Source organism: Anopheles coluzzii, chromosome 3, assembly GCF_943734685.1.
Source record: "Anopheles coluzzii chromosome 3, AcolN3, whole genome shotgun sequence".
Classification (NCBI taxonomy): Eukaryota; Metazoa; Arthropoda; class Insecta; order Diptera; family Culicidae; genus Anopheles; species Anopheles coluzzii.
In genome coordinates, this window is record NC_064671.1 from 62,968,283 (window position 1) to 62,991,571 (window position 23,289).

The window sequence follows — 23,289 nt, forward strand, 5'->3', positions numbered from 1 at the left end:
TACATCCCATATTGGCAAGACGATTTGAAAAAAAAAAACCGTACTTGTGCACGCCGTGTCTGCTCTAATTCTTTCAATTGACAATCGTTGAGCCAACCACGACACTGGTCGTCCGCCCGCTCGATACGGCTGCGGTCGCAGCGGCCCAAGCCCCGCTCCGATGGTGACGATAATCCAATCGCTTTTAATTTTCATTTTCCTATCCGTTGGAAAAACACTGCCGGAGCATGCTTTCGGGTGATAGAAAAATGTGGAAAGCGTCTCCGCGGTTTCCTCCTTTTTTTCTATTCCGATGCCGATTCCTATTCTTGGAACAGCTTGAAACGTAAGGTCTCCATGGGCCAGTGTAGAGTGTTGGGTTTGGTGCAAGGGAAGGGAAAATCGGGAGGGTAGGTGTGTGTGCGCGCGGGTGAAACGCGGGAGCAGCAGCAGCAGAACGTGTACGTGAGCAACCCAACGTGAGTCTCGCGTGCTGCCTCACAATACTCGTGCAGTGGTGTGCATTTTTTGTTGGTGTGGCTTTTTCCCCCCTGTAGCATTATTGTCGGCCAAGTTGAATGATTCCAATTTTAGGCAGCGTAGGAAAGAGAGGCAGCGCAGAGTGATGGAAGGAGTTGCGGGTGCGAGAGCAAACGATAGGGCGTTGAGCGAGACAGCTGCAGTTTGCAATCGAGCCGAACGAACAGGACCGCAAACAGAATGTCAACAATTTAGAGAGCGATAGAAGGAGAACGAGTGAGAGAGAGAGTGAGAGAGAGAGAGAGAGGGATGCAAACGGAGAGCGTAAGCGCAGCGAGAGCGAGCAAAAAGGGCTCGGCATTCTGGTAAATAAACAACACACTTTTCTACCTGTTTCCCACTGCACGCATACAAGGGTGTGCGCCCCTGTTCTCTTTCTCTCTCTTTCTGACTGCTTCTCTCTCTCCTTCTCGCTTTCGCTGGGCTGGACCGGTTTTCGTGTAGTCCGAAGCCGTGCTGCGAGCGGGCGTTCTCTTTCGAAATCTCATCAGTTTGCTCAGAGCCACTGTTGGGGAAGGGTCCACGCGTGTCCTTGCTCCGGTGCTCGTGTTTTTCGACAGCAAGCACACACCTCAGCAGAAGCAGCAGCAGCAGCAGCAGTATTTTGGCTTGCCATAAGCGACAGCAGCAGCAGCGGATAAAAACGCATTCTCGGTAGGAGGAATTTAATTCACCCGCGTTGAAATCGGATTAGAATCGTTTGTGTGTATGTGTGTGTGTGCGTGCTAGATTGTTAACAGAGCGCGGGTCTGGCCACCGCTTATTCGGAACTGCTTTTAAAGCTAACAGACCGTCGCCGCCGCCGCCAAAGCGGGCAGCATCAGTGGAAGAAAACACACAAAAAAACAAGCTGTGTGTGTGTATGCACACACGGGTTCCAAGGTGAAAACGACACACACATGCACACATAGTGCCCTTCGGTCCGCGGGGTAGTTTCAGTGTCGTTTGCTCACGCTTGGCCACGCTGGGCGATATCATCGAGCGTCGTCGGCGGTCGGCGGCAGTCGAAAGGGCTGGCCCAGACTGTGCCGATAACAAATGTGTGTAAAATTAGATAGAAATTTCGGTGCTGTGGGATGTACCGTTCCCGGCGGTGTGCGCTTGTGTGTGAAATAATTCTCACGTGCTCCTCCTGCGTGCCAACTGCCGTCGGGTCGAGAGGCGTCGGTTCTTGTTTCTCTATTTTCCGTGCAAGTGAAAAATGATTTCCTTCGACCCAACAGAAGAACAGACCGTGGAACCATGATCGATTGTGTTCGGGAGGAGGTGTGTGAACGATGTGGTGTGGTGTTCCTTTTCGAATTCTTTCCTGCATTCGGGATTTGTGTCACAACGTCATCCTTCAACCTCATCATCCATTCCGGGCTGGTTTGGTGATGTTTCGCCCGCAGCAGTAAAAGCAGTTAAATCGTGCAACCAAGTGTGCTTTGCCCCGTGTGTGTGTGTGTGTGTGTGTGTGTGTGTGTGTGTGTGTGTGTGTGTCTTTTTAACTGTCAAAAGTACTCTCGGCTTCACACACAGAATCTAACCCCAAAGAACGACAGGAGAAAGAAGGTGAAAACCAACTAGAAGAAGGAGCGAAAGAGAAAAGAAGGGTATGAGAGAGTGAGACAGCGCCGAGCAGCGTGTGTGTGTGTGTGTTTGTTAACGAGCGGGAGAGTTTTCCTTCTTTCGCTCCCTTTTTCTCTTTGCGCTGTGTGCACCGCTCTTCTATTGAACTCGTGCATCTGTGTGTGCGAGTGTGTATGTGTGCATTGGCCGTCTGTGTGCAGACGAGCATTAGTGTGCGTGCGTGCGTGAATGCGTATTCCCCTCTCTCTCTCTACTGCACGCTTTATCGCGCTCAACACTCACACAAACACAGCACGCTTGCTCACGAGCCCACTAGAGTGAAGCTTTCTTCCGCTTCTTTGCCGAGAAGGGAAAGACAACAAGAAAACACTGCCAATAGACGAGAGTGAGACAGCTCACATACGACCGTAAAGGGTGGCTGCCGTGTTTGGCTGTGTGAGAGCAGCGTACGTCCAATGTGCACATGGGTGTGTGTGTGTTTGTGTGTGCGAGATAAATCTGCCGCCCTTATGAATGAGTTTTTGTTTGTGGAGAATGAGCAGAGCCAGCGGGTGGGTGGATGAAAGTGAATAGAAGCAAGGTGGGGGAGGCTACTGCACGAGGAAAAAACGTGAGCTTGTGTGTGTGTGTGTATGGGGGGAAGGTTCTTTCAATTAGTGTGAAGCTATTTGAGGCGCGTGAGAATTGAGATGAGAAATCTTTTCCCTTTTCTCTCCAAAGCGAACACTCCCTTTTTTAGTACACCTTCCACCCTGGCCACCCGCGTGAGATGGTGTGTGAGAAGCTTTTTTTCTCTTCCAAACCATATTGCGGCTACGCTGCCAATGGTTATTTCTGTCCATGTGTGTAATTCCACCGAAAAACGTGCTTATCGCTCCCGGCGGGGTCACAAATTCTTCGAAGTCGCTCGTTTTTTTTCTCTCCACCGTGTGGAATGCGCACTCCACATGCTCTGTTGTACGGTGTCTACTTCTTCACCTCCCATTCAGGCAAAAGGGAAAAAGTCCCTTCGTCCTAGATAGTGAACAATAATCGTCTCATCTTTAAAAGAGGAGAAAAAGAATGCCTTTTTGGTGGAACCCATTTTGCCATCCCTTTCCAATACCCTCTAACGTTTTCATCCCCTGGTGAGAGGGGGTGTGCTGCTGCTTCACACAGAGGAAATTCAATACCACCACCACCACCCCACAAGACCCAAAAAAGCCCTGCCGCCATGGTTTGCGCTGGCCTCTGTGTGTGAGTGTGTGTGTTTCGGTCGTGTGCGCGCTTTTTGAGCGCACACGGGAAGAGAATTCTGTTAACAGTTCTCGGAAGCTCTTTCTCCCGTAAAACATCAACAAACGGGCCCTGCGCGCGTATGTATGTGTGTATGCGTGCGTGCGTGTGTATGTGTGTGTATGTGAGTGTGTATTCTGAGGGCAATCATCTCGTCGAATCAACCGTTCTGCTGTGCTCTCTGCGCGCTGCCTTTCCTTTTTTTTTCGCCCCCAAAACCGTTGTCCCCCGTTGTTCAGCTCCGAAAGTTTTGTTGTGCTGCTGTGTGCGCGTGTGTGTTCGTTCATGTGTGTATGTGTGTGTAGCTTTGCGCAGATTTCTAGTGCGCGCCCGCTGTTCGTGTTGGTTGGTTGTTTCTTGACGGAAGGGAAAAGCGTGATTCTGAATGTGTGCGCGTAAAACGGACCGCGTTATTCTGACTGACGCTCGCGGGGTCTCTCTTTCCTGCGCGTGAAAAAAATAACATTTTATGCACCTGGTTGAGTGTGTGTGTGCGTGTTTGGCTTTTAAGAACGATTGCGTGGATACATACCGGATTTAAAAAAGCGAGTGCAGTGGTGCATCGACTACAAACTGGATTGAGAAACACTCTCATCATGCTATGAGTGATAGAACGCTGAAACAAAACGCACATTTTATCATAATGTTCTGTTTCTAATCGTACGCTTTACGTCCGTGTGTGTACGTGTGTATTTGGGTTATAATTTAGCAGCAGGAAAATGCGACATCGTTATAAGCGTATAAGAAAGACCAGAAAGCCCCGACGAATGAATCGGCGGATGGATTGCATGAGCGAAAGGGAAATATGTACAGCTCCTTCACCGCCGGTGCCCACTGTGCGCTCGGCTCCTCCTAACATCATTATGCTTTTCATGGTTCGTTCATCAACGTTGCCGTGTGCGCGCCGCCATCTACCCAAATTGTATGTTTTATGCTGTGCAGCAGGAAAGAGAGTAGCAGATGATTCTCTCCCTTGATTATATAAGCTTTAATGTGTGTGTGTGTGTGTGTGAGTGTGTTTGTATCGGGTAAACGGATGATAGAAACGTGTGTTGAGCACAGAATTGGATGTGTAAAATGTGTTTTAATGCTACCACCAAAAGTTTATGCAATATTTAGCGTGTAATCTATATTTCTAAACGAAACATTCACACAACACTATCAATCGACTACGTGCGAACGGGTACGCACACATTTTATCTTTCGCGTTCTTTACGCGCACCGGCAACATTAACCGCTCGTATCTGGGTTTCTTTTTGTAACACCTTGGTTTTTCTCCCTTCCTTTGCTGTGTGTATTTGGATACGAGTGAGAGAGAGAGCTGCTTTGGGTGAAGGAAATGGCTGCACTGGAACGGCCAGTGGATGAAACTCCCGAAGGCAGACAGGAAAACTTCCTCCAGGATGAAGATGGTGCTTAGAGAGAGAAGGAGAGAGAAAGAAAGAGCATGAACATTTCCGAGAAAATGTGTGACATCGTGCTCTTACGTCTATTATCCTTCCAGTGGGAGGGGTCGGTCGGTCCGGAGGGTTCGGTTAGCACAAGGGTAGAATCCGGTTGTGTGTGTGTGTGTGCGTTTGTGTGGCTGTGCGCTGGATGAACGTGCCTCCTCACGGGGGGGATGGACTTTTTTGTGCTTTTTCTCCCTCCAAGAGGAACGATCTCACTTACCCTGGCTGTACTGGCTTTTAATTGTTCGTTGTTTTTTGTTTGAGGAAAATTTAAATCACTTCTTAGCTTTTGTAAAGAAGTTAAAGGACTTCCCAACAGTATGTTTTTTATATCCATTTTGTGCGCCAGCATAGATGGGAAGTTTTGCGAAAACTAACACACAAACACACAAGCGAGCACACACACACACTGCGCTCTCTGCTGGCGTTGTATGTCCTGTGGGAATGTTTCGTACTCAGCGCAGCTTCTCTGACACACGTACGCACACATACAGAAACATCCTGGATGGAGTTTTTTTTAATGCTCTGTACTGTTTCCTCTTCCTTGCTCGGTGAAGTTTATTTCTCTCAACGACTTCCAAAAGTGCGACTGTGGATCAGTTCTGTCCATCCACGTTTATTTAGCTTTTTGTTTCTTTTTTAAGGTAAAACTTACGCTTAAAGAGGAATGTGGTGGAGTTGATTTACTTTACTTTTTTCCCTCGTTCCGGCTGTTGGCAATTTGTGCTACTGTTAACATATACACAGAAAACCACAATGATAAAGTTTGCATTTTTATATAAGAAAAACTTAATGGTAACTCGCTGAGCAAAAGTACTCAAAAGTTTCCTCTTGAAACAGGCTTATTATGTTTATCTGTTATTATGTTGTGTGTATGTTTCAGAGTATTTACAGTTAGTTGAATAAAATTGTTTTTTTTATGTGGTATTTATTTTTAATTTTCTCGAGGAAGATTTTGGTTTTATGCATTGGTTTTCTTATGACATTGACAAACATTGCTGTAAAATATGGTTATACAGACCGGTTTTGAAGTGTTGACTAGCACAACAAATGAATTGGCGAAGAAAGAACATGTCATTGAAGGGAAGAACACGAGGAAAAATAAGTTCATCACTTGAATTGTGAATGTTGGGAATTCATTAAAAAAAACTAAGCTATTCACAATTATTCACCAAGCGCGTTTTATACCATATTAAATGAACCTATTTTGTACCTATTCAATTAACCTATGTATTTTGGCTTTCCACGGGGAATTTGTATGAATTATTCTTTCAATTTTATTGTAATGGTTAAGTTTTGTGTTGGAAATTTGAATTTTCAAATTGTATATGATTGTTATACATTTGTATCGCTCTATGATATGTTCCATAGAGTAATTGCTGATGGAAATTCTCATGCAATGTTGTATTTATTGTTTTAAATTACATATTATACAATTATACTAATTATTTTTTATCTCTTTTCTTCACAGCACTTAAAGCACTTCCATTCTTCATTTTCGATGTTAAAAAAGGATACTTGAAGCGATACAATTATCTGGTTGTCAAACAGAAAAGCAAACAAACAAACAAAAAACCTTTTAACAACAAGATACGAAGTGAAGGCGGAAGCCGCGCGTGTGTTCTAAGTTGCGAAAGTTTGCAATTTGCGTTTTGTTGAAAAGCAGGGAGAAGCGCAGTTTGTGTTCAGTGAGAGTGAGTGAGTAAAGCAAAAGAATCCCGGAAAATAGGCATCAAATAGTGGTCGGAAGTGAGGGAAGCAAAATTGTTCGATTGCATCGCCAAAAGAAAAGTGAGAGTGAGTGGGTGGGGCAATTGCGAAGGTGTGCGGAGCGTGATTGAAAGTAAGCAGCAAGCGAGCGAGAAAAGTGAGAAGCGCTGGGAGGAAGTGAGTTTTTGGAAAAGGTTTTCGCAAAAAGTGTATGAAGTGGGAAACGAAAGGAAGGAGCCTGCTGGAGAAGGCAAAGAAAAACCGAGAGGGAAAAAGCAGCACAAGCAGAAGAGAAGAGGGAGGGTGGTAAATCAGCATTTCCTCGGTATTTTGGCTTAATATTTAGCGCAAGTTGTGGTGTCGCCCGCGCAGAAGAGAAGCAATAGTTGTTGTTCTTCGTCTTCGCTTTAGGTCGGGATTTGCATTTTTCTTTTCTTGGATGTAAATGTGTGTTTCATGTGCGCTTGTGTGTGCGTGTGTGTGTGCGTGCAGAAAGGAAGATGACAATGTCATTCAAGTTTTAATCAGCAAAGAAAAGTAACGGCAAACGGAAGGAAAACAAGTTGGCACATTCCACCGACTGAACGGGAAGGTCTTTTCGCTTTATCGATTTCGGGATAAGTATCGCAGAACGAGGTGGCAAAAAAAGTGCATGAGAAAGTGAGGCTGGTGAAGGCTGCACTGGTTGAGAGGGTAGTGTGGAAAGCTTCCCCCTATCTCTCTCTCCCAGCCTGCAGCTAGGGAAAAAGGGCGACTCCGCCCGTTCGTGTTGCGGGGTTGGTAAGAGCGCCAACAACAACCCTCCAGAGCGCGCTGCTCCATCAAGCCTCCATCGGCCGAAAAGTTCCCGAAACAAGGAGGAGAAAATTAATCTAAATTCTCGCAGCGAAGTAAAAGTTTCGTCCCAAAAGCGCTCCGACTCCGACAACGGGCAACGACGACAGCCAACGGTCAAAGGCATGGATTACGAGGCGCTGCTTTTGCTGTTGCTAGCCTAAGAAGGAAGCGGAACAACATCTTCCCTTGCGAACAAGAGAGACGGAGGACGTTTAAGTTGCGAACGATAGCGCAGGCGGCAGCGTGCAAGAGAAAGCGGTTCGATTCTATAGTTCCAAGGTGTTAAAAGGTATGTACAGAGTTGTATTATTTTAAAACGGAACGGAAAGAATGCGTTTGAGACATATTGGATCGTTGTGGATCATAAATCATGGCAAATGCTGGGTCGAGCGAGCGAGCGAGTATGTTATGTACTGTTTACGTTTATATGTTCGGTGTGATTGAACTATTTTGGAGAAATATGCGTTCAAGTAAATTGTCTCTAACAGCCTAACTGATACATTATGATGCTGATGTATGTGTTTTTACATTGCATTCGTGTGGAGGGAAGAATTTTAAAATATTGCAGTGTGAGTCTGTGTGTAAATGAGTTTAAGTAATTAGAATTCATTTTCAAAATTATGTTTTATAGTTTTTGAATTCAAAGTCACGTATTAAATTAAAATAAAATGCATAATGCTGCTTCATCACATACATATTATTTCATGATGATAAACGATCATGATCATCATTGAAACACAATTTACTTGATAGCTTTATCAGCACATTTTAATTTTACAATTTGTTCCTGTCTGCTCGACGTTTAAAAAATGACATCGATTGTCGATCAATTTTGTCAATGACCGGCATTGGTCAATTATGATTTTACATATTAAAATTATTATGCGCCTCCTTTACATACCGTGTAATGTTTTCTATTACCATAATTCCAATTTTTAATACACCAGTAACAGCTTAATCTTTTGTCGGGCATTAATGCCGACTTAAGTGGAACCTTAGCGCACCACTTATTTGTATGCCATGCCGCTCTCGGTGTTTGGTGTGACCGAGAAGTAATTGTTATAATTGTTATGGTTATGTTTATAGCCAACATAATGTTCGCAATTACGTTTGATGCGTTATGCAGAGAAATACAAAAGAAAATCGAACCACTACCAAACATCTGGACACGCATGGTGTTGATATTGCGGAAGTTTTGGTTTTGAACACAAAGCTATTCTTTTGCGGTAGATATCTTAATTGGACTTTTTTCTTGAATATCTACTTCGTCTTTTTTGTGTGTTCAATGTTATACGCTTGTGGCTGCATGCGTTAGAGCGAAACTCTAACAGGAAGCAGCTTAAACGTGAATTAATAGGTCGGCCGGCACCGAACACAGGCAGCCGATACGTGTCGAAATTGGAAACAACACGTAAAGGTTTTATCAGCCAGCTGACGGCCAAAGTGGATCGTCCAACGAAAAAACAGCACCACCAAAAAACACTTATTTCCAAAACAACAACCACAGAAACACAGGAGGACACTGGAGAAACATGAAATCATCTTTTGAGAACCGCAAAACACAGGACGACCACAGGACGAAAACAGCTGACTGTAGTTTTTGGTTGTGCATGCATGCAACTTCTCAAACACCGCCAAAAAAGGAAAAATAAGAAAGTATCCTTTTTCCGATGGCTTCGAGACGGACAGGACAGGGAAGGACGATAAAAACGATCCTCTAGAAAACACTTGCGGCGGCCATGTGCGATAAAATTAAACGAATTAATGTGTCCGGGGCGTTTTTCCTCATTTACGGCGGGGATCTTTGGCCGGGTGGTGGTGTCTTGGGCCGCCGGAGCAACGGCATCTTCGTTGTACTATTTTTTCTGTCGTTTTCGATACACCTTACGAGGTTAAAAAAATGCTGAAATATTGTGATAGCAGTAAGCATAATTTTATTTCCCTTCTCTCTCTCTTTCTCTCTCTGTTACCCTCTCGCACACTCAACGAACGCCGCACCTGAGTTGTAACGCGATAACCGCCCGCGGCGGGGCTAGGTCTTGCACACAACGCACGCACCCGTCAGAGGGAATTCTTCGACAGCGAAAGGTGCTGACCGGTGGTTATTCGACAGCAGCAGCAGCAGCAGCAGGCCTTCTCTCAGTTGTCTGCAGCTGTTGCCTTTACTGTCAGGTTTCGGAGGAGCGGTTTTGCCCGCTGTCTGCTCCCTGCCAAGAGTAGCAAGTTGTTTCTTAATTAATGTAAATGGTTTTGATTGAAACGTTTTGTCAGTGTGATGTTTTTAAGCAAAATTTCCATTTTTCGGCACGATAGGCATCAACTTTTTGTTGCAAGAAAATGTTGCACTTTTGATGTTTTAGTCTATGTGTTGTAGGGCAATTGTTTTGCTCCACATATTGTGATACACAGTTGCATATCGGAAAATTTCACCTGCATTCTTTTAGCAAATTTTCAAACAACGATTCATCACCAGAAGAAGACTCAATGTACGTAATTACCTACGTAGGTATATGGTTTCTAGAAAATGCGTTGGCAAACAATAGAAATGACGTTGATCGGGTTCTGTTGGAACAGCTGTGCCAGAGTGGGTCTAAAATACGCAAGTTGATTTGTTATTGTCTAGAGTGAACGTTTTAACAGATGGCACTTGAAGCAATATTCGAAAAATCTGGAAAAGTATCTAACAAAACAGGATTTTATGACGACAATTTGCTTGCAGTTCCGTTGCTGCTGAATAAATAATCGTACGGTTATGCTGATGCAGCTTGAAAAAACAAAGACAAATAAAGACAATTAATTTCGGTGCGGTGAGCTTTGCCACTCCAGCTAACGATGTTCATGTTTGTGCATAAATTATATTTTTGCATAAATCATAATGTGTTATCTGCTAGCTTTTTAGATGATGCTTGTCTAGTGTTTTGTTGCTTGACTATTTCCTCTTGCTGTATTATGCAGCAGCAACAAAGAAAGTCTTACGATTTTAATTTTCATGGCTACTTTTTTTAAATTTTTGAGTTGTTTAAAGTTTGAATCTTCTTGAATGAAGGTTTTTTATATATCATAGCAGATATCCATTCATCTTAAATATAATATGTTAAGTATCTTCAATAAATGAACAAAAAGCAAAAATAGAACGAAATGGGAAAGATAATTTCAACTTTTTGAAAAACAATCACCTGGACTGATTTTCTGCAATCATAATAAGCAAACAAATACTTGTAAATGATTGTTTTCTAATTTTGTTATACATTCAATTAATTAAAAACGTTTTTTTATTATTAACATGAACCACACCGTGCATTCTTGCAGTGGCAAACGATCGCAAATATTAGTGTGTGGTGCGACGCTAACCGACCTCAAAAAGCGACCAGCAACGGCACACACCACTACCACCACTTCAAATTCAGGGGGGGGGGGGAAACGACGATGTACACGAAGCCTGTAGGACCCAGGGCAACCAGTGGACCATTTCCCTACCCCTCCCGGGTGGCACATTATGGAAAATGGGTTTTATTTGCTCGATAAATGCCTGTTGTCGGGGTTGCCACATTTAAAAGTCGCCCCATTTGATATGTGTGTGTGTGTGTGTGTATGTGTGTTTGTATGTGCGAAAGCTGGACGGAACACACAAACATACCTGCTGCCGCGTGCAGCATAAATAACACACCGAAGAGGGCAGGGGGTGTCGGCGTTGTGGTGCAGTGTTTGCTATGCTTTATGCGCCATGGACGAACCATTTATTGTGTTGCACACCACCATCGTGCCATGGTGCAGCGTTCATATCATTATGGTGTATCTTCCGTCCCCGTGTGTATGTGTGTGTGTGTGTGCCCACACCCCGGGGCTAAAACCCCCAATCCGTTATCCTCATTACAAGCGGACAGGGATGACCAATCGATAAAAGCGAGCTCTGCTCACATATAGCGCATATATATATTGCACCCCGTACGCACGCACGCATTGAGGGGGGTTTATGTTGGTTTATTACACTGCTCTTCGATCGGTCGATTTTGTCGCGCTCTTCCCCCTCCCAGTCGTGTTTGTGGTAGAAAAAAATGGATGTTTAATGTTTTGTTGATTTTTTGGGAGGCTTTGGAGCGACCAATTTGCCGAACTTATTTCTCGCTGCGTAAGTTTTGGTTTGTGTCTGCGTGTGTCCTTTTTTGTGCACCACTCGGAACCATTACATTTTGCGCGCCGGCATTCCACACCCTCCTCCCCCTGGGAAGGCGGGAGAACAGAGGGAAGCTGGAAGATATTTATGATCATTGTTTGTTGCTCTCGATGCGCTGCACTTTGTTTGAATGGCGGAAAAAGTGTTGGTTTTCGACAAACGAACGCCGAAATGCAGTTTTGTTATGTGAAAGTTGGTTCGTTTTTAAATATTTTTATTATCTCAACTGAGTTCCGACTACATTTCTGCCTTTGTAAACGCTTTCATGTAGAGTTCTTGAACGTTTAATTGACATTTCCACTGAATTACAGTATTTAATATAAAACAATATTATTTTATCTATAAGTTGGGCAGTAAATTATAGCGATAACGACTCATTTTCCGTATAAAATAATAAACGGTATTATTTCTTCACCAAAAAAAAAGGACAAGGATGTAAATCGCTTTGCTGCCTTTTTGGAAACAGAGTTGTAAAAGTTTGTTCCTTTTTTAACTAACACAAAAAAGCAAAAGCTGCTGCACGCTCGATTATTTTATTGCCTACTGAAATGGTACAAAAAAAAGACAACGGGAAACACAACCTGCATTTAGAGTAATTTTTCAACGCAACCTAAACAATAGTGGGACCATTTTTTCTTCTTTCTTTATTCCATCTCAAAAGCTCAATCATTATCGTTGGCCGATGGATGGATGATGCACAAGAGGCGAGCATACTCGAGCCATGAATAAATCAAACCGTTCCGTTCGGCCAGTATGTGTCTGTGTGTTTTAAATACAATAAAACTTTATTGAAACGGCAGCTGAAATTCTTCTCCTCCTGTGTACATTCCGTTTGTTGTCGTCGATCCTTTCGGGTATACCGATCGGCCTCAAGCGCACAGGCACACGGACAGGCTCTCTTACTGCTCAAAGTTTGCTTTAATTTTTTGTTATCCTTTTTGTCGATCTTTCGAAATAGTTTCTAGCGAAGTATATAAAATTCCCTATTCTCGAGGGTATTTTGTTCCTACCTTGCCTCTTGCTGCTTCTAGCCAGCTCGCTGGGTTTTCCATTCCATTCGCCTCTGCTACCCGCGCGTCACCATCTACTGCTTCTGCGGGGTACAAGAAGGCTTTCCCTGATCGTCTTTCATGATCATCAATCCATGTATGTGTGTGTGTACCCTTCGGCAGAAAACCATCCCGAGGGGGGTACAAGGCATGGGGGAAAAGGGCCTGGTTGAAAAATAATACTCACTCTGGTTTCTTTTGCTGCCTCAGATACTCGAAGGTTCAAGGTTTTATTGGACCGGAGCTGCTTGGTTGGCTGCCGCCGGTGTATCGATTCCCGTGCGTGGACCTTTTTTTTTATTTTATCTCAATTCCAGTTCCAGCTGCTCGATTCTTTTAATGGGAAGCAGTAGTTGGCAAAAAAGGAAGTCGTCGTCGTCTTTTACAAGAGCGATCGAGTGGTTGAAAGCCTGAAAAAATCATGTTCTGACGAAATGCAACTAGCATAATGCTACCAACGATAAATTGATCGACTGATTGAGTGAACTTAAAGCAAATCATCCACAACAGAGTGTTTCGCGAACAAGAGGTTACATTTTTAGAACTCATTTATTCAATATTTGTCCGATACCCGTGTAGTTTTATCTGGAATTTAGTTCTAACTCAAGAATGTTGTTATATCAGGTGATGGAATTGTGATATTATCTGAAAACGTTGCCTTCTATGTGATCATTTAGTCATAAAATGCGCCAAGGGGCTACATCATTAGTTTATTATACGTTGCTATACATTTCCAACAAGCTCACCTGCTCGTTTTATCTGTTAGTTTTGATTTTCTCTCTTTTTTCCAACTAGCCCTTTTATCATTTCGAAAAGGCATCTACTCTACCTTTCAAAACCCCCGAAAGCCTCGAAAGGCACGACAAACCCTAAATAGTAGTTACCACGCTGAGCTGGTCTGATTGATGTCCTGGCTCTCCTTTCCGCCAATCCGTATCCAAAGAGTAGCCATTTCACGATGGAAATAGAAAATCACTGAAGTTAAAAAGTGGGAAGCAGTGGTGCGCGGACTGTGTTAGCTAAAAAAACAGAGCTGGAGAAAATTGCTTCATAATTGAATTTATGACAGATTGTTCCCTACCCTCCCGCAAACCGTGTGGTCCATGGTTTTAGGCTCCGGTTCGAGATATGACCCAACGGCGCGAGTGATGCCTTCTACTTCGATTTCTCCACTGTTCCTTTGCATTCCTACGAAGTTTACGATTCCGCAAGCCGAAAGAGCCGACCAAGGGCTACGCCTGCCTACCTTTTCCGTCCGATGCCCTTAGAAGGCTAGAATATGTTTTTTTTTTCGGCCAGTGGAACCCTCCAGAGATGGTTTAGCACACACATGTACACACACAAAAAATGCACGTTCAGTTGAGCCACCTTTACGGCCGTGAAGTGCTCCGGCAACTTTACTCTGATGCCTCCGCTTGGGTTTCGCTACAAACACCTTTCTGGTGATGAACTTTACCAAGTGCTTTATCCATCGGCGGCAAAAAGAAGCCTGATTTGCCACAGAGAGCAAGAGAGAAAGAGTGCGAGTGAGAGAGCTAGTAGTTCGTCGCGTGAGCTTGGGTAATCTTTTTCGCTAGAGAATGTTAAAAACCTTCTCCCCGGTCCCCGGAAAAGGGCCAACTTTTCTACCACTCCGAGCCGTGCAAGGGGTGGAGGCATAAAATGGTTCATTAACTTTACGATCCAGGCTCGTAAAACTACAACTTTGGATAGCAATTTTCGTTATGGAACTCTGGTGCCTAAGACGTCGATGGTGTGGTGCGCTTGTCGTTTGCAAGTGTTAGATATTCTCTCTGTTCTCTTGATAAGTTTGGTGTTTCTTTTCGTTATGCTGCCTTTTGAGAAAGTGCTCCCGTGTTGCAAGATTCCGTTAGTGAATAGTTTTATTTCGGTGGAGAGACAGAAATTTAGAAACGAATTGTTTTCCCACGCTTCAGAGAGTTTACGCTCATTTCTACCTACAACTACTAGAAGAGGAACTATTCGCTTGGTCGTTCCACCGGCGTGCGGCTCATCTTGAAGCCATGTTCTAATGAAATTCTATCACATCGTGAAATTTACACCTTCTACCTCTCCCAAAAAGGGAACAGTGAGCCGACGTTTACAACAACATCAACGTAGTAGTACTAACAACCAACCAACCTCCTACCGCCAATCTGCTATCATATTTCTGAACAACTCTGAACGCAGTGTACGCAGTGCCGCGCCCGGGCGTTAGGTTATGAATTTTAATACTCCTAATTAACTCGATCGCAAGCAGCGTGTGTCGTTCGGTATCAGGTTCGTCGTGTTGTGTTCATATATTAGTAATAAAATCTTCACCAACACGTACTTTTTAATTTAACGCAAAAGGGAGCCGTTTTTCCAAGAGTGAGACAACATAAGGAAGGTATGTTTATCGCACATGCTCTCGAAAATGTAGATGAATACAACAGCGGGTGGCGGAAGCAGGCTTAAAACATTGTCCCGGGGAACGACCTGCAAATGGGAAGACAGAATTGGAACACTTGTGCGCACTCCACCATTTTTGTGAGTTTGTTCAATTAATGTCTCCATCTTTTTGGCGCCCGCGTGATCAATTTAATAGAGAAGCTAAAACATTTACCTTTTAATTTAATGTACAACATCGATGCACAACTCTGCATGCAAACCGTGTTTTAGTGAAAACGTCTCGTGCGCGCGCTGGTCGACCGGTGCAACAGCCCAACAGCTGGTGCAGAAGGGCAAGTCTTGTTTTCTCTCTCAACAGCAGCTGCCTGTCCAAGAGCAACAATCGTGCCTCGGGAATGGTAAATTAACACACAACGATTATGTTTTATGGTTATTTTTATTAACATCATCATGTTTGATAGTGTCACCTATATTTTCACATTTTGCTTCCTCTTTACCTTATCATGCGCGTGTGTTGTGTGTGTGCTACTTTTTCGATTATGTTTTGTTCTTGCTCTGCCCCACCACGGTACCTCGCTTCTCGATAAGTGCACTACGCGGTGATAATGGATTGTACTTAACGACCCTTCGTGGCGGTGCACGATCGACTAAAGTTGGCCGTTTAATCTGAAATCGATTTTCAGAGCATTCCACCAGACCGGCAGACAACGGTGTTTGGTGCACCTTGTGCGCTTTATCTTTTTTGCTGCCCCTTTTCGCTGACAGCATGCAGCACGCGCTTTTTGACGTTTTCGTTTGACAGATAGGTACAGGAGGGCGTCTTTTTTCTCGGTTTGCACCGGACGCCTTCAGCTATCGTGTGTGTGTGGCCATGCATTTCAATATTGTGAATGATTGAAAACCGGGCCCGCAAGCGACGAACCCTTCGGTGTGTGATGGATCATCCTGCATGATGAGGATGATGATGATGATACCAGCCGGCCACCTGACAGTGTGGCATAGCAAGGTGTGCGGCTGTGTGATATGATGATCCCTGACAGCCATCGACGCCGGAGTTTGGTGCCTGGCCTCGCAGGCATTTTTGGATGTGTATCACCATTTGGTTTACATTCTGGGACGCTTCAGCAAGACGCTTCTTGTTTTATTGTGTGCATATTAATTCCCTTTAGACCGCCACCACCACGGGCGATTAAATTTTATTGCTATGCTGCGTTTCTTTTTTTTACCGGGCGATGTGATACCCAATACGCGAATGTGTTTTGTTTGCTCGGTGGGGGGATGTGCTGTGGATGCTCACGCTCACGCGCTTTTTTCGGCGCGTGAACATATGCTTCCCGTCTTTAAATGCACCATAAACAGCGGTGGCACGCGACATTGTCATTTATTGTGTGGTCTGCTGCCGCGCTCTGCTCTGTCTGGCCCATAATTCGACAACTTATGAAGGAATTATTACGTGTGGACACCACATGGCCGGTTTTTTTTGGAGGGGGCCGCCGCTTCGGTCGCGTCTGGTTTCTTGTTGGAGACTCCAACCCGTGCTCCAAACCCCATGCCAGGGCCACCTCTGTGTACGACCGTGTGTGTATGACAGAAAGAGCGAGAAAAACGGATGAATAGAGCAAGAAGGCAGCCTGTGTGCGGATTGCTCGAGCAGATGTGTTGATAATTGTGCTGACATGTGATTTACAACCGGCACTTTTGCTGAGGTGAAACCTGCGCTGGGCGACCCCAAGCGAACATGTGCGCTTTGGTCTCGATGGGAAGGGCATTGCAATAATAAAAAAAAAAAAACAAGATCCAACTGTATGTGTGTGTGTGTCTTTGTGGCAAAACCAACCCAAAGGGAAAGACGAAACGGAATCATTATTAATGAGAGCGCGCGCGCGCCCCGCACTTGGTGATATCGTTTCGCCTCGTCCAATTGAATCGACCCAAAGGAAGACACATCCGTCCCGTCGACCGAGACCCTATCGACAGCTGGTCCGGAAGCCTTTAGAATAATAAGCGCAAGATGTTTACAGCTGAAAGCGTTATCACGTTGTGTTATGCTATTTTTCCGAACAGGTTTTTAATGCCAGTTCGATTCGTTTTTAATTAATTCAGCTGATGCAGTTTCGTGTGGTGTTAATTTGAAAAAAAAATTGTCTTCTATAATCGGAAGTGTTATTGCAACATGCAAAAATTGATGATGGTTTTATTAGTACTATTATGATAGCGAAAGGTTAAAATAATCTTTCTTACTAAGAATTTTTGAGGATCAAATTAATGTTAGTTTTTTCTCTTCTTTTGTCTACAGTACAAAGAATATTCTTTTCAATATTTTACTTTCAGCCATTAAATTAATGTGTTCCGCCGTTTACATGCAATTCTTTATCAACCAGTCGGTTTCAATTGAATATTAAATTTTGTATCGACGAACATTGAAAATACGATTTTTTACGCACCATGATGTCGTCACGCAAATGTCATACCCCCGTAGCACCGGCCATTGAACCGCGGAGTGCATTTCCATTGCATTTCCCAATATCCTGTTTGTTTTTTTTTTTCTTATGCTTTTTGCTGATAAAATGCCACAAACGCCACCGGCACTACGGCAGCTCGCTGTGGGAATGCTTATACCATATCGACCGTAGCTTTTCAGTTCAGCCCTATCGTGTGTCATTGAAAAACAAAAACAAAATGAGGAAAAAAAGTCAATTTCCACGGACGGTTGCACTTTTTCAATGCGCGGTGACCCGGATGCAATCGGCGGCGCGCTGTGTGTGTACCACCCCGCGTCGTCGAAGTATTGGCGTTTGATGTTTGTGGCGTAGTTTTCCATTTTTTTTGTGTGGCGTAATTTGTCCTCTCCCCGAGTGATACGATTGCACATTTGATTAATATTGTGTAATGTAATTTGTCCCTTTACCGCGTAATATCCGCGAACGAAGAGGAGAGGAGCGCATTTTATTAACTTTTTGTCCGCAATTTCATAATTGTGCTATTGGTTTGATTGGTTTTAGTTTGCTCGTTTCGTCACTTCTAAAGAGCAAAAATTTGCATAAAAATGAAGGCATGAAATGTTGGATTTAATTTAAATGCAATTATTTCACTGCTGATAAATTAATCCTACATTTTTTTTTGTTGGCTTAATATTATACTCTTGCACGAATAAATTATCGCCGCCACAAGCCCGGGCACAAGAGTGTATTAGAGATTTTCTTAATGATTTCGCTAGCACGTAGCGCAGCACGCAGAGCAATCTCCCTTTCCGTTGCATTCCGTCCGATAATTCCCTTTCAATTAATTACACTAACGTCAATCAAGCCGAGTGAATCGACGGTACGCCCGCCCAAGCGATGGGATTTCCTTCTTCTTCTGTGCGTTTGGAGTTCTTTTTTTTGCACATGTTCCCTTAGGACTACAGCGAACGCCGGATCGGAGGAAACCAACCACCACTGCGGGCGGCCGCGCGTAGCCATACAAAAGCTCACCGGAAACAGCTGGTGTAATGGTGGTGTGTGTGTGTGTGTGTGCGGGGAGGGAGATGGATAGGATGGGGTGCCCATCAAACGCACTGCCACAGCTTAATTAAATGCCCTAATGGTGAACTGTACCGGGGGTGCGCGCCGGCCCTCCGGTTGTTGCGGCGTTTCTTTGCTTTGCTTTACGCCCAGCGATTCGCCCAGTGTGGGAAGGAAAAGGCGCACACAATAAAAGGCGTGTTTGCTGTAGTTGTGTGCTTTGCCGTCCTTGCTGTATGTGTGTATGTGTGTGTTTGGGGGGGGGGAAAGTATAAAAGTTATTAGTTGTGCTGGGGACACATTAACTTCTGAATGGATTGTCCCTTTTGGTTGACTTTTCGTGTGCAGTAAACACACACACCCACCGAGCACTAAACAGAGACGTTTTATTGTTCTTCTAGCTCAAATGTGTCTAAGGAATAGGAGAACACAGTAAAGTAGTAAACAAACAAATGGCACATCAACTTCAATATACAAGTAATAAAATGGTGTTAGTTGTGATGATGACACAAGGTACCTTAGAATGTGTGACTGTTTGCATGTAGTAACTCTATTTGAAATGAATCCTGTGATATAGTCCTAAAGACAATATTGCTTTATGTCGATGTATTTAAAGGGCGGTTCCGTGGCACAGTCGTCAACTCGAACGGCCTAATACCATACTCGTCATGGGTTCTAGTCTATAATGGATCGTCCCCCGTAGCCAAGGATGGGTACTATCCGGATGCGTGGTACTCTGAATATCAGTGTTGGCATATAAGGCCTGTCCGGTTTTAGAACATTGGCAAAGAAACGCTTAAAAAACAATTAAAATCATTCAAAGCAATAGAAATCAATTTCTTCTTGTTTTTTTTTTATATAATGCTTTTAATGTTACACTCATTAAATGTGAATGTATTCAAATGAAACGTTGCTTCAAACTATAACGTAAAATTTGATACTAAAATTTAAACAAAAGAATTACAATTGAAACCAGGTAAATTAAAGAAATGTTAATATAGCCATGATGGGGCAGATTAAAAAAATACTATGCTTTAACCGTCATTACCATTGCTTAATAGTTCAACATTTTCTTGCGATGCGATGCAATGTGACACTATGAAGCTTATTTCAATTTGTCAATACTGTAATATCAGTTCAACAAAACATTTTTACATTGCCAATGTCTGACGTTTACGCTCTTGCAAACGATTCGTGTTGTGCAAAAAGGATCCCATTCCAACGAGCGTTGGAAATTAATCCTTTGGGAGTTGCCTTGATTTATGTTCTACATAAAAGGTATCGAAAAAAGGGTTAACTCACTCACGTAAGTTTATAAACGCCGATGTTGGCGCCACTGGGAAGTATTTTTTTTCGCTTTAATGTCTAAATCTCCCGATCTTCTTCTCGTCACAAGGACGGCTCATCGATATTGTCTCCATTGGGAACTGAATGAGAAGATAACCACAGGAAAAAGTATATGAAGGATAGTTGCTGGTGTATTGTTTTTTCTTCCTGAACAGCATCTCCCAGACGGTTCCCAGCAGTGCCAAAACCACCGTTCCGTAAATCCCATTCGTCTCGGTACCAAGAAGACTTATCCAACTTCTGGTTAGTGTTTTTTTGTTGTAATTGTTGTTTGGGCCTCTATGTGTGCATGTGTCTGTGTGTGCTTTTAATTCTCGTCAGTTCACCGATCAAACGGAGAAGAGTAGAGGGTCCGCTTTCGTTCCGCTGCCGGGGAAGCCCTTTCTATGCAGCCCAATAGGAAAAGGGCGCCATTTTATACGGCTCGGGAAACATTCTGGACCACCCGCGGCTTCACAATCACACATACACGCACACGTACGGATGTTGTGTGAAGTTTGGTGGAAAAATCGGCCAGCAATGAAAGAGAAGAAGGAGAAATTCACTCAGCAGGAGATCAACCAATACGCTCCCAAGGGGGATGGGAGGAGGAAGGCCCTCTGTGCAAAGGCCGGTCGTAATATCCTTTTTCATGCACACTGCCTTCTAACCTCCTACTTTCCTTGTGCCCACACACACAGGCGCTACAACAGCAAACGGTGACATGGCGTCAATCAAATGCCGTCCGTGTGCCGGCGGTTGTTACTCTTCGCCCATTATTTGACCGTCGTTGGCCGTCAGCGATAGTTAAAAGCAAAAGACGGCGGTCGTAGCGGGCACGTGCATTGATATTGCAAAAGAGAAGAAGACTGCTAGCTGTGTCCTATGTGGACGGGAGGCGGAGAGGTTCCCTCGGATTTGGTCCCGAGACGGGAAGAACGCGTCTCCGATGATAAACTGCAATAAAACTACAACAAACCCAAGCGATGGTAGCGAAGGGAAGCGAAAAATAATATATTCTAATCAGATGTGTTATTGTGTGTGTGTATAAGCTGAGCGTTCCTAAAGTGCATACAGTGTTATGCTTGTTGGGCTTTAGTTGGTTGTGGATGCAGCAGATGCGCTTGTTTCCCTTTCCTACCGTCGATGGAGGAAAAGATGAGGGGAATAGAGTGTGCGAGGAGTGCAGGGAGAAGTGATTAAAGGGGCGAGAAGGGGTTTAATTATATGCAAAACTGAAAATGCAAATCCTCCTCGCTACCCTTGTTCTCCCTCTCCTACCTTTCCCTCACTGGAGCTCAGCCCAAAGCGTATGGATGAGTTTTAATGGCTAAAAGAGCAGTGGCGCGGATTAAGAGGAGATGAGTTAAGCGAATTAATTCGAATCAAATTAGTATCATTTTGTTTGCATCAGCAAACATTGCATGAAGTTCATAGTGAACAAATTCTTTTCTTACGAGTGCTTCGAGCTGGAATTTCCATTTCTATCTTATCCAAAAGTAATGCTGCGTAACTGGGCACTCCCATGTAGTTGCGCTCGTTTGCATTCGTTGCTTGAATTTGTTTTCTTCTGATTCATATCGCTGAACAAAGCTTATTAAACAGTATATTATTATTTTAATCTCACTCACTGTGCCACTGTAGTAAGAATCTTGTGTCGATTGACGTTTCTAACTGCAATCATCGTCCTAGAATCTAACGGATAAATAACTTTTGTAATGTTAACATAATGATGCTTTTTAGTTTAATTTGATTTGTTTCGTGTTTGCTTTATATTTGTTTTCAACGCTGAATTTTTTGCATTCTTCGTGCTCTGTCGCGTTTGTTTGCATTTTTAAAAGAATATTTGTTCCCAACTGTACTATAGCGATTCAAATAGCAATTTTTTTTTATCTTAAAAGCATGCTAAAACAGGCTTGTCAAACGGCGTGATTTATTTAGATTAATGACTATAACATGGCACCGGAATAGATCTATGTTTCATTTGACACAAAGCGAAACAGTCGTGAACATTTTATTAAATCGGTTTTCGTTATGGTGTGATCCTTTTTCAATTCCAGTTGTCGATTCTGCGTGATTGACGATCAATCAATTACTGAGCCTCTGGTGCGTTCGCACAATTAGCACAACTTGAAGAGATTTTGTCCAAACCATGAGGCCAATGCTCGACAATATGTTGTGTTTGTTTGCTGTACCCTGTCTACTTCTATTCTCGTGTCAATCATGCTCTTTCCAACTACGCCAACGTTTCACAACAGAATGCCTTTGTGTAGCAGATTAATTTTGCTTTCCTTTGCTGAAATCACTCTACCAACAGAACAAGAGCACACAGCAAGAAAGCTATTCGAAATTAGCACTCATTTTGTTGTATTTTTTTGTCTTCCATCTACACCCTTTTCGTTTGCCAACCACCACCATACTGCCAGTTAAAATAACGAAGACGAATCTGTCGTTTTCCGTCACATTTTCTATGTTTTTTTCTGGTGATGGTGGTGGTTGGTGGTAGTGGTTGACGGCGACAATTTGTGAAGCCATGAAACCGTGAAGTAACTAACCAAAAAAAATAAAGCAGGAAAACACCGTCTCGCGAATTAGATACGCTCTTCCCTCCCGGACCACAACAAAACGCCAATAGAAAAACCGCCTGTGTCTCCCCCGTCTCGCACTTAAACTCTCGATTTCGCATTCAGCGTTTGGATGCTTCTCCTTCCATTTCCCAGAGACACCATCACCCACCCCGCATATATGTGTGTTACTATTTTTGACTGTTTGTTTTGATTACCTCGTTCGTAGACCTTCCTGTTCCTCCGTGTGTTTGAAGACAAAAAAAACGATGTTGCCAAAAATGCCGGTACTGCTTTTTTGTGTGCTTTAGCTTTTGGCTCGTGCGCTTTGCCGTAAATAACGGTCGGATTAGCTGTGGATTTAGTCGGTAGAGCAAAATAGGAAGGAAGTGGATAGATCTAGGCGGGAGAGCGGTGCTAGAGGTGCTGTGTAGTTCATTGTGAGATGTTGCTGATTTTTTTTCTCGTTTAGCGCTGTCTTTACCACGGGAAACATGACATAAAGTAGTAACGGCAAACGAAAGCAAAAAAAATAAATAAAACCATGTCATGGTCGTGGGAATAAATTGCACACATTAAAATGGCACACTGGGGAGCTGTTCGCAGTGGTGAGGCTGTATCTTGGGGCTCTAGGAGGTGGGACTTGAAAGGGTTTTATTTTTGCGAATTAGTTGTAGACAAAACGGTAAATAAATATCTGCGATTTTTCACCCTATCGACCAATCGACCGTCCTCTAACCTACCTGTGGTTCGGTGTGGCGCGCGTGACGACCGGGATCGTGTGAAGCCAAGCGAGAAATAAGCACAGATCATCATCCTCATCGATGTAAAGGTTTGTTCTTCGTGTTTTGATGATCACAATCTTAATGTTCCGTTGTCGATGGGTGATCTATCTCGTCTTGTTTTCATTGTGTTGCC

General features: G+C 43.7%; 1 long non-coding RNA gene across 1 annotated transcript in view; it reads left to right on the plus strand.

The window, feature by feature from the left end:
• Nucleotides 1-763: 763 nt before the first annotated feature.
• Nucleotides 764-23,289, plus strand: part of LOC120954734 (uncharacterized) — a 63,301-nt gene continuing 40,775 nt past the window's right edge. The window contains exons 1-2 of the long non-coding RNA XR_005751726.2: nucleotides 764-1,173; nucleotides 6,289-7,653. This is a non-coding gene — a long non-coding RNA (uncharacterized LOC120954734). The remainder of the gene's footprint in view (nucleotides 1,174-6,288; nucleotides 7,654-23,289) is intronic.